The following is a 12,563-nucleotide window of genomic DNA, read 5'->3' as shown; positions in this document are numbered from 1 at the left end:
TCTGATAAGGTTTTGTGCCAGGGAGGGAACCCACAGAAGAGGAGATTTGTGCTATTCGTTTTTTTAAAAATCACACCCGCCGTTTGAAGTGAGGGGCACTCTTATCATCGTACATCATCACATTCCGGCCAATCAGAATGTACGTCCTCACCTTCGTCTTCAATGTTTGTGTTTACGCAATGTTCCACTCGAAATGTCCATTCATTGTCAATGGCATTTAATGTTTGTATTACAAAGTTTGTGCTTGCACACACACTAAAATCTGGACATAGTAGGTAGGGGATATTGCCCCTCAAAAATTATATACATACATACATACATACATACATACATACATACATACATACATACATACATATGAGAGAGAGAGAGAGAGAGAGAGAGAGAGAGAGAGAGAGAGAGAGAAGCATACAGGTTGCAGTGCGGCATGAAGTGACACGATGTGAGCTTGTACATCTGCTATTCCAAAGTATAAAATATGACTAAAGTGGTTTTAAATGATTGTGACCTTATAGTATCTTGCTGGGGACCCCATTTTGAGAACCAACATAGTGGGCACACTGGCTGCAAACACACATTCAGCACACATCTCAACTTAATCTGAAGCTTTACTGGAAAATGTCACCATATTATATGATGTCATATATCATATTATATTTCGGCTCATTTCACACGAGTCACAGACCTTCACTTTAGTCAGTGCTTTACACATACTGCCATCAGTGACTCACATTAATACTGTTCTGAAAGCTCTGAAACACTGCCAGCCCCAATTATTTATTTTTAAACGTCATCATCATTAATTATTTTCAATCAGTGAAAACATGGAATGTTTGAAGCAAGAAGTACGGGCAGCAACTACTAACTAGCAGACTATAATACTTTTCTGACTCTTTTTCTTACTCTCAATACCTTTTATGGGCATACAGTAAGCGCCCCCCCCCAACAAAGGGGGGAAAAGACAGAGAAAGTTCCACCCGAACGCCTCACAGCTTGTCTAACAGTCCAAAGCAACAAGAACAAAGAGACACAGCAACGACATGACACACTCAAAACATATTCCAGCGTGTTGAGCGGGAAGAAGAGTTGTGTTATTATGAACCACAACAACGTTGCTTCTATTCTTTTACCTTGTTGTTCCGCGGCGTCTCCGCTGCCACTCGCTCCATCCAGCAGAGCGTTCAGCAGCACAACACACAGCAAGACGAGCAAACGTCCACATTGTGCATTAATAATGGCTGAATAATGGCGCTCATTATGTTTCTGTCTGTGTTTACTGTAGTACATCCCTGTAAAGAGCAGCTCTCTCTATCTCTGCGTCCCTCCCGTACTGTCGCCCCCAAATCCTTCCTTCCTTCTCTCTCCTCCGAGTCCTCGCCGCTCCGATCCTCTCCTCTCTCTCTCCAGTCTACTCTACACACTGTGGTCTCTAGGCGCTCACAGCGGCTACGAGGAAAACACGGAATGGAGCCCGGCCGTGATGGATGGGGACCAGGAGCCTTATTGTTTCAACTTAAAGGACCACTTCACCACTTTTCAACCTATCTTCATATAATAGGTCCTCAGTAATAATCATGATAAAATGGCACCATTTTTTTCTACTCAGTCTGTGTCTCATAGGAGGGCTGTGGGCAGTTCAGAAACCTGTCCACCAGTGACATCATCGTTAGGCAGATTGTTTTTTTAAACAAGATTTTTAATTTAAGAAAATATTTAGATTTTTATTATCGTGAGAACGATGGCTTCCATTTTCGCATTGCAACTTTTCAGGACTAGAAAGCCTGCAGTTTCTATTTGCTTGGATTCCCCATCGATGATGGGTTTCTGAAAGGCCACAGCCCTCCCATGAGACACAGACTGAGTAGAATTTTTTTTTGCCATTTTATCATGATTATTACTGAGTACCTATTATATGAAGATAGGTTGAAAAGTGGTGAAGGAGTAGTTCACCCCCAAAAACTTACCTTACCAGTGGTAAGTGGTAACCTCGCTTCACCAGGCTTTCCACCTCGGGGGAAAGCCTGTCTGTGTTACAAAATTGCCGTGTGAAGTTGTGAACCGGTCTGGAACGGATGATATCGCTACGAATGCCAATAAAAGCTCTCGTAGCCTTTAAAGTCAAAACCTGGGAGTCCCTGGAACAACTTATTTTCAGATGGGAGTCGGCAGCCAATTTCATAAATATGAAATAATTTGAGAACCACTAATATAGAAACAGGTTTTTCAGAAAACTGTCATGATTTAGCAGACATTTGTAGAATCGTCCTCAGGTCTACTCTAAATGGGTTAAGAATGACCTCATGCTACTACACATTCATGATGCTGTTGACCGCCCACCAGGCCACCACAATCTCCATCCCCTATACTCTCGTATCCTCTCCACGCCTGGCAGTAAATTATTCATATATCATTGTATAGATATTTACATACCGTACTATACTATTTGATCCTATGGGGAAATACAAATTTCAGCTTCACCCATGCAGGTGGCCGGGTGCAGCGTGCTTCTCAGGTGAACGGGAGTAGTTGGGGGTTGAGTGTCATCAATCATCATGATGACCTTTATTTCAACTCAGGGACTAGCAGGGACACCTTGACACATTCCGCCTTTGCCGGGGTCAGCCTTTTGCTTCCCAGGCGGGCTCTCTACCCATTCTGCTATGGCAGCCAGGCAGCCGCAGGGACGGATTAACCCCCACGAGGGCCCCTGGGCCGGTAATCTTTGCAGGGCCCCCATAGCGCGCGAGAGTGCGACATTTTTATGTTTGTCAGTGTTTTTATCACCTTTTTGACCTAAATTTAACAAAATAAATGGCCAATGAAGGGCCCCAGGAGCCCATTTCAGGGTGTCAAACCTAGTACCTGACGGTCCAATTTCCCTGAAGGGCCCCTGAGAGCCAAGGGCCCTGGGCCACGGCCCCACTGGCCCAATGGCTAATTTGTCCCTGGGCAGCCATCTGCAGAGTATTAGGAGGAAATATTGAAAAATACCTTGAATTACCTCAAATAACCTCTTGACGTATATGAATTATTGCTTGCCAATCTGCATACAGCGAGTTATTCAAATGAGACGGGAGATGAATAATGCATTGGAGAATGTTGTTTAGGATTTCTCAATCCCACTCGACCTTTTCCAGCCTCCATATAAAGGATCTTGTTGAATATTTTGATCGTTGAGCTGAAAGAAGCATCGGGTTGAAACAGAGATAATTTGGCTATAGAAAAACACTCCTGACATTACGAAGTTGACTCTGTCTTGGTTGGTAGTGGTGGAGAGTTCTACTGGAACCTGTTCTGTAGAAAAAAATCACACCCGTGTGAAGTGAGGGGCACTCTTATCATCGTACATCATCATGTATCATCTCATACTGGCCAATCAGAATACCTGGATAACCTGTGATTGGTTAGCTGATTTGCTCGTTTATGATGTACATTTTCCCTTCAATGTCAATGGCGTTTAATGTTTTGATGTTTCATTTACGTCATAACAAGCGGAATTCTGACGTAATTTCTCTGTTCATCGCCAATGGCGAAACTTGAGACGGGCGGGGACAAAATGTTGCAGATATTTGACCGTAATTCTCTTACCGTGGTCAATGGCAACTCTTGAGACGTGTGGGGACAAAAGCTGTTTATAGAAGGGGCTAGCGCCCCTTAAAAATCACACCTGTGTGAAGTGAGGGGCGCTCTAATCATCGTACATCATCATCAAGAATGGTGGTCCCTTATTGGCCAAGGGTTCCCACCGACATATATATGCCAATTTGCTCATAAATTATCTGTTCATTGTCAATGGCATTTTTAATGTTTGTTCAGACCACACAAACATTAAAGCTGTATATAGGAGGTGCTAGCGCCCCTCAAAAATCACACTTGTGTGAAGTGAGGGGGCCTAATTTTGCACCATTTTGACTTTTAGAAGCCTGCACATGTGGCAGTGTCTCTTTCATTCATTGCAGATTCACTGCCACTATACGTTACGAGACATTATGAATGCAGTGTGTTATTATTGTATAAAGCTAAATCAGTCACAAGGTGTATTTATATTGGCCACATATGACATCTCACGTTGTCATTTAGTGCCCTAAAACAGACATTAAAAGTCCATAGACTTGACTGCCATTGGATTTTTGTTAACAGCTCTTTAAACAAACATTAACAGTCTGTAGACTTGGCTGCCATATGACGTCATTTCAAAAGCCATGCATTGGAGGGCGGCTATAGCGCCCCTCAAAAGGTGCATTTTCAGAGCATGGTTATTTTAATGATCAATCAATCGAGTGTGTTCCGGCTTGGATCTAATGTAACATACTTTAAGTTCCCTTTTTATTGGTATCACAATGAAAACTCTTACATTTTTGAGGAAAGAATACCATAATGTATTATTTAAAAATATATAATGAATGTTATAATTTATAGGGTCAGCCCAGGTTAGAAGGTTTTGGGATAAAGCAAGAGAGGATAAGGCGAGGTTGAGGAGATGGTTTGGGGATGAGGGGTATACATTGGGAGAAGGATGCTGAAAATGGAACTGCCGAAGGAGCCACAGAGGAGGACGCAGAAAACAGAGCCAGATGGAAACTGATGATCCACTGTGGCAACGACCCCGAAGGGACCTAGCCAAAAGAAAAATGTATTATAATTCAATCAAAAATCTTTTTTGCTAATTTTTTGGGGGCTCCACTTGCAATATCCCAACCTGTGGGCCCCAGCCCACAGTTTGGGAATCACTTGATGTCAGTGGCTGGCTATCTGTTGGAACCGGCCGGTTGCTGGAAAGGGCCATGTCAGGACAAGGTTGATGAAGGGTAACTCTGCATTTTATTTTGCCTGTTTGCCGACATTAACAAAGCCTATTCCATATTTATTCAAAACGGCAGCTTCAGGTGCAACTGATATTGAATACAAATATGTAATGCGGCTGCAGTTTTACCCCGTGCAATATTCCTTGAACAAACCGATCAGCCCCTTTGTCTGTCTAATCTAAATAAATACATAAAATACCCAACAAGAAGATTGCCGAGCTCTGAGAAACATCATCGGTCCCTTTGCCTTCATTGCCCTCTCTGCCATATCTGTCTGAGGTTAAGTTAAATCCACTTCTCGATCCCGTTCAAACAATGCTCCGTTTCCCCCCAGAGTATTAAGATCACGATGACCGAGCTATAGCTGCGGTACTAAACCCTATTATGTCTTGTCTGTGACAGTCAGAGCATGTTGGCAGTCAGGAAAGGTTCCAGGATCATTGTTCTCTCTTCCCCCTGCAACGCCAGTGTGCTGATGCTGTCGGCCTCACCGCTCTCCGGCTTTGGAATTATAGGATTTAGAACTCCCTGCCGGAGAGAGGGGATAAGACTGGATTTAATTCACCTCATCTGGAAAATGTCTCTCTGCCACGCGACCACTTCAGTGTCTGTGAGTCCCACACCGATGGGAGAGAGTGGACATTGTCCTTGCTCACTCATCCAAGGTTTGGCCTCTCTGTTTGGGGGAGACTGTTATGTTGACACCACTTGTTACACTGGAAAGGTCAGACGCATAGACCGGAACGTCCTCCAAATCCACCCTGCGCCTCACTTGTCTCTGCGAAAGAGCAGGAGAGCTGATTGAAAGCATCAGAAAAGGTTAGACTAGGATTGTTTAGCTGGAATGTTCACCGCTATGACATGTCCAGAATAGGCATGTGGTTAAAGGGGAAAACCACCCATTTTCAACAGTTTACTATGTCATTAATATACCTTAGAGCTGTTGTGTGGAAATAATAAAAAGTCCCCCCATTCTGTGTTTCCTAGAACTGTAATTATCCTAGAACTATTAATTATGTAATCATTAACATGGTGAAACACATCTTGATGACATCATCAAGATGTATTTCACCATGTTAATGATTTTTTTCAGACCTCTAGTTCTAGGAAACACATAATGGGGGAACTTTTATATTATTTCCACACAACAGCTCTAAGGTATATTAATGACATAGTAAAATGGAATGATTCTAGCTGTCATTAGAAACTATAGTAGCCTATATTAATAATATTTATCGAATAAGCCTTAAGTGTGATCAGACAAAAAGATATAGAGTAAATGAATTATAGCACATTATGTTTCACAGATACAACTATAGCCTAATACAGTATATTCAACTTCATCTGAACTGCTGCTAATCCATAAAGTTGAAGAATGTGCTGCTGTATATTGCTGGCATTTCTCTGGCAGACGTTTGATTTATTTTATTGTCTAAAGGGGATTTATCATCAGAGTTTGCCTTTCATTATTCCTGCTATTGACTGTTTGTTTTCCTGCTCGCAGAGCAGCAGAAAAACACCGACTCATCCCTGTACCCCCCTCCCCTCTGAATGCTCTCATTATACTGATCTGTTATTATGAGTCCAGGACCAATCCATACTCATTGGAGGCCCAAATGTTTCCTTCCAACAGAACTCACTGTTTAATAACGGTTCTCCATGCGTCATAATGTCTGACCTGACATCTGGCTGCACCAAAAATAACCCCCTCCTATTAACAATAGTTCTCAAAGCTTTTCATGTGAAGGACCCACACATGAATATGAATTTGAGGATCTGAAAGGATTTTTGTGCCAGGGACCGGCAGCAAAAACATGCCATCGGGACATCCCCTAGTATCAATATTATATCCATATCATGATATTAGACTGGATATTTTCTGTGATTTTGGATATTGTACTATTGTGATAATGCATAAGTGTTCTATAAAAATATAAATATCAGATACTCAAAATCAAATGATCGGAATCGGATCGGAAGCAAAAAAACATGATCGGGAATGAACACAAACCTAGTTTGTTTGTTTTTCCAAATCCGATTTTTTGAAAACTATAGGTTCGGGCCGTTACCCTTAATTACATCTAGAGTTTTGGTTGGTTATGCCTGAGATATAGTGACGTCGCCTTAGCATAAAGCACATCTACAAGATCCCAAAGACCATGTTGTGAGCTTGCAGGTTAGTACGGTTAAAGTGATTAAACCGATTTTTATGCTATATTAAACAAGGCTGCTTGCCCATTTTATAGACCTGAGGCCGATTCTAAAAGTGCCTTCTAAAAACGAAAGTTTTCTGAAAACGTTCGTATTAAAAAAAATAAACAACTACTACTGTGCTTTGTACTGTATTAGTGTACTGTGCGGGGGTCCCCGGAACATCCAGACCTCCAGGAACGCGCCCAGGGTGCCGGTCTGGTTCCGGCGAGCCGTCCCGTGTCCGAAACGGTCGAGAAATGACAGAGTTACCGTGTGGGGGTCCCCGGGGGGTCCCCGGAACATCCAGACCCCAAGGAACGCGCCCAGGGGGCCGGTCCTGTACTGGCCACTTTAGGTGTTGCAGCTTTCCATGCAGACATACAGACAGACAGACAGACAGACAGACAGACAGACAGACAGACAGACAGACAGACAGACAGACAGACAGACAGACAGACACAGAGACAGTCATACCGACACACATAGCTCCGTAATGGAGCGGAGGCACCGCTCAAAATGTTGCTATATGAGGCACAGAGGTGGAAGAGACACAGACCTAGCTCCCGGCATGGAAGGCATAACAACGTATAGGTTACACCAGGTCTGAATGTAATAATGGCTTCATCACTGTCAATTTTCCTCTGATAGTTTGAGGCCATTATGTTTACCACCTGATGCTACAGCATGAGAAAACATAATTGTCTTAACATGAATAATGATAGTGATTTCCAGAGGCAATTAGAATTTTAATCACTTTAATGTTGCCCACATCTGGGGCAAGTTGGCAGCCATATACAGTTAACGGTACATGATTGCTTTTAACACATTTGAAGAGTGTATAGTTTTAATTTGTATCACCACTGAAATGAGCATATGGATCTCCAATTCAATGAAGACGGCAAATAACTAACTAAATAGAACACATGCACGGATTGCACGCACGCACGCACGCACACACACACACACACACACACACACTTTCAGTTTCAGTTTGAACTCAAGCTAAGACTTTTTCCTTTTCATTGAGTTGTGGGTATGTCAGTTTTGTTTTATTTTTGGACTGTTTGAACATTTCCTCCACTATAGTTGGTCCCAGCGAGAGCATGCATCACAGGTCCGCATTAGCACTACAAACCAGACAAATCTGCCAGAGCGAAATAATTTGCCTGCGTTTTAGTCTGGTCATGCCGGGACACATGGGGCACAGGGCACTCTCCATGAAATTAGATCTCAGTACAGAGAGGAGAAGTCTCCCCTTGGTGCTAACCTCTCCAATGTGTAGCTTTGTGTTTTTTATTGTATTTATCGTATTATTGTATTGTTTTTGTAGTCTATATGTCTTGTACTTTTCAAAGAACATAGTGCAAACAATGCCTGTGCTGAAGCTAAAAAACTAAAACAAATCAGCATGCAAAACACAAGTAAGAAAAAAATAAAAGTAATAGTAATCTCCACAACAACAATAAAACAACAACAACAACAACCACCACCACCACAACAACAGAAGCGCAGCAGCAAAAATGAAAAACTAATGTGGGTGGTTGTTGATTTTGCACATGATGAGAGAGAAGTGTGAATAATATGTTTGCAAAGGGTTGGCCAAACGCTTCTCCCTGAGTGGCACGGCGTTGGAATATTGCAACACTAACCAGCACACTGCTCTGTTTGTGTGATTCAAGATAAACAACATGTGAGACTCACTATACCGGCAAGGGGTGAGTAACATTCTGCTTCTCATGGGAAGCAGAACGTTATACAGATTACATACGCAGCATTCCCTCTGGATATAGTGCTGGGAGAGACAGAGAGTATAACTCATACCACATGATGGTAGCAGTGGTGGAAAAAGTACTCCCTTACCGTAAGTAAAAGTATAAATACTGCAATATAGAGGTAAAAGTAAAGTAATGTTGAAGTAAAAGTCTGGATTTCACTTTACTTTTAAAGTACAAAAGTTCCGGCATCAAATTGTACTTAAAGTACCAAAATAAGTACTCATTGTGCACATCTTTTAGAAAATGGCAGATTTGCAAGCTCTGCATTGTGGTTGGCTATTTTCTGTGATCGGCTATTTTCAAAGGGCTGAAGTGGTTAATGTCTATTTTGTAATAATAATAATAATCAAAATCTACAAAGTAACTATAGTAACTTAAGTTAAAATAAATGTAGTGGAGTAGAAGTAAAAGTATTGGAAATTGGAAATACTCAAGTAAAGTAGCCTACAAATACCTCATAATTGTACTTAAGTATACAGTACTTAAGCAAATTATAGTTATTTTTACACCACAGCATGGTAGGCAGTGGCTGATGGGATGGCTCACTTGTCCCCGCCGTTGGACTCAAAGCATGCTGACAGTTTGTGACAATGGTGTTTTTGAAGACTGGGCTGTTTCACACAAGGTTTGGCTCGACGGGGGGAAAAAAAATCATAAAAGTAACTGCTGCTGGATGTAAGCTGTGGGTTTAAAGGGAAATGCTGTGTGACTGTGTGACTAGAACTCTGCAGGGTTGTCAGTTCGGAACCCTGGTGACTCAAGCAGAGTATTGTACATCGAATAACTATAAATGCACCAAGTCTCTTTGTGTGTGTAGGCCTACGTACGTACGTCTGTACGTCTGTAATCGTGTAACTCGAGAACCGTTCGCCCCACGACTTCAAATTCGACACACACACACGTTCCACACGTTTTTTCAGTAATTTCATGAAGATGATAAAAGAAAGATCTATGAAATTGTATAAATTATAACAAATGTTGAATAATTAGTAACCTCGGTACCCAGGCTTTCATTTTTGTCGGCGCAAAAAATGTAAGCCTGGGGAAACGCATTGGCCGCTCTGGTCTAGATGTGGGAGTCAACCCTTCTGGGTGGGCGTCGATACAAATGATGTGACGTAGTGCTGCACTAGGGGGGGGGGGGGAGGGACCGGGGCTGACGGACAGATCGGTGAACCAATCAGGTCATGCGCAAATCTCAGCCGTGACCCGTGACCCTCTAGACCAGAAACCTAACACGTTAGCTCAGGCTAAATAATTAGTTAGATCTGCAAGCTTGCAATGTGGCGCCAAGCAACGCATTGTGAGCTTGTGGATCTGCTATTTTCAGTAGTTTGGGGTCCCGGGCAAACGTCTAATTTCTCTTTTGAGTCTCTAGCCAAAAGGTTTGGGAACCACGTGGCTTACTTAGACCATGCACCATAACCAAGAGGCACTGGCACAGCCAGCCTGTTCCGAAACAAACACACAATCCATTGTAAGCACTGTGTCAGAGTCAGACTACACCATACTAACAATTCACTCTTTTTTTTAAAATGTTTTTTTGTGGCTTTTGCCTTTATTTTATTTTATTTATTTTTTAATGGAGGGACAGACAGTAGACTGACAGGAAATGGGGAGAGAGATGGGTTATTTTTTAATGGAGGGACAGACAGTAGGCTGACAGGAAATGGGGAGAGAGATGGGGTGCAGTAAAGGCCGTCGGGATCGGGAGTCGAACCCGCGGCACACTGCCAGACTGGATTACCAGCCAAGGTGCCTGGACCATTGAGCCATGGCCCAGGCCAACAATTCACTCTTGTGTGAGACCTGTAGCCTAATAAACCTTTTACATGGCAGCAGTTTTAACCAGTAAGACGCCAAAGGGCGAGGTTGTGTGCACGCATCCGCCTGGGTGACAGCAGACTGCTGGGCGAGCGCTAGCGCTTTGGCATGGGGGGTCAGATCAACATATGAGAGTTGCTGGCCAATATTGACGACATCAGGGATCTCCATGTATGGGCATAATATTGACGACATCAGAGATCTCCATCCCTGATGATGTCACGTGAAGTCACGGTCATGCCTGGGGTGACCAATCAATCAACCAACTAACAGGAATTGCACGTTTTCACTTGTGACCTGTGGTCACAAGTAGCCTATAGAACAAAGTGGGATATAGGCCTACATGTATGTTTTTTTATATGGTAGCATTGGAACCTCATCCAGATAAAGAAATAAAAAAGAGAGAAATCAACATCGGATATGAAGCCTGGAAGTGCTTCGCCTGGATGCTACTGCAGGGCAATGACCCCATGTTTATAGAGTGTACATAAAACATGTAAGCTAGACTTTATGGTCTGTGTTGGTTTGTGTACATAGAGATCTTTATGCACTACGACGAGGATACCGGCCAGGAAAGTGTTATGATTTACATTCCCATTCCCACTCCCATGTTATGATATAAGATCTAGAAATCGTGATAGCCTATACTAATGGCATGTAGATAGGTTTTAGTTTGTCTCTGAGCCCCTGATTCATCATGGAATAAAGAAAAGCAATTTCTCCTCGAGACCATGTTGGCTCTCCCATTACCTCTTTGCTCTAAATCCAGTTGGATTGAAATTGACAAAAGAGCTTCTCGTCTCATGTAAATGTCAATATGGAATATTTTAAACCGAGCACTTCTGGCTGACCGATCCAATCAATCTCAGCGAGGTGGTGTGTGTGCGTGTGCGTGCGCGCGTGCGTGCATGAGTGTGTGCGCGAGTGTGTGTGAGGGGTTAGAGCCGAGCACTGATTGGATGCATCTGATGAGGCATTTATTGTTGTCCAATAAGATCCAAGGCTAATGCGATTGCCTCATGCAGTCAGAAAGGATAATAACACATTTAAAACATTTCCCCAGAGCAGCATAATCTCCTTTTTCGTTTTCACCCAGACCAACCCAATTAATCACATAATGCTCCAGTATAGTGTTGTTTTTGAGCAGGTTTGTTCTCTAGGCCTTGGAGTCAAGTGAACTGTGGCGTTATTAATCTTCACACTGTGTGGTTTCTGGTCTAGAGGGGCGGGTGCCGGTCGAAAATAAAACGCACCCCTCCCCTGTAGAAAACAGCGGAGAACACTGACCAAACTTTGAGCGAAGTTTTTGGTTAGCAAGGAAAGTACATGATTGATTGATTGATTGATTGATTGATTGATTGATCCTTTTAAGTGTCATGCTTCCGAAGAAGCCCAGCCCATATGGACTTACAGGACACTTTTTACAGTATACAATATACATAAACAATGACAATAAATGACAATAAACCGACATGACAGTTCGCAAAGTGAATAAATACTAAACTAACTAATACACCCAAGATTCCTACAAGGCAGATTACATAATATACAACATAAAATAAAATACCTCCTGTAACAGGAGACACAATGAAAGAGCTGAGATTGTCTTCTACTCCAGGCTCTAGAAACAAACTGGGCTGTCCTAAATACTTAATTATTAAAATAACCACTCCAACTTCTGACCATCATCTTCCCAGAATAGTTTAGGATTTTGTTGTTGCATTGCCATAATTTATAGGTCACATAAATTACATAATCTATTCTCTTCTGGCGCCGCTGAAAACCGACCTACCTCAATAGCCAGAGGCAGGATTATGGATACCAGTTCTCAGCTGGGCACACAATGACCGCTGGTTTCTGGTTAGAAAGGATTTGACATACGGTTCAGTACCAAAACACTGCTTCATCTGGACATGATGATCTAAGTTTTGGTTTAGACCATATGTCATTTGACCATTTATCTTTG

This window comes from Electrona antarctica (assembly GCF_951216825.1).
Source record: "Electrona antarctica genome assembly, chromosome: 21".
NCBI lineage: Eukaryota > Metazoa > Chordata > Actinopteri > Myctophiformes > Myctophidae > Electrona > Electrona antarctica.
Note: the sequence above shows the minus strand (reverse complement) of the source record.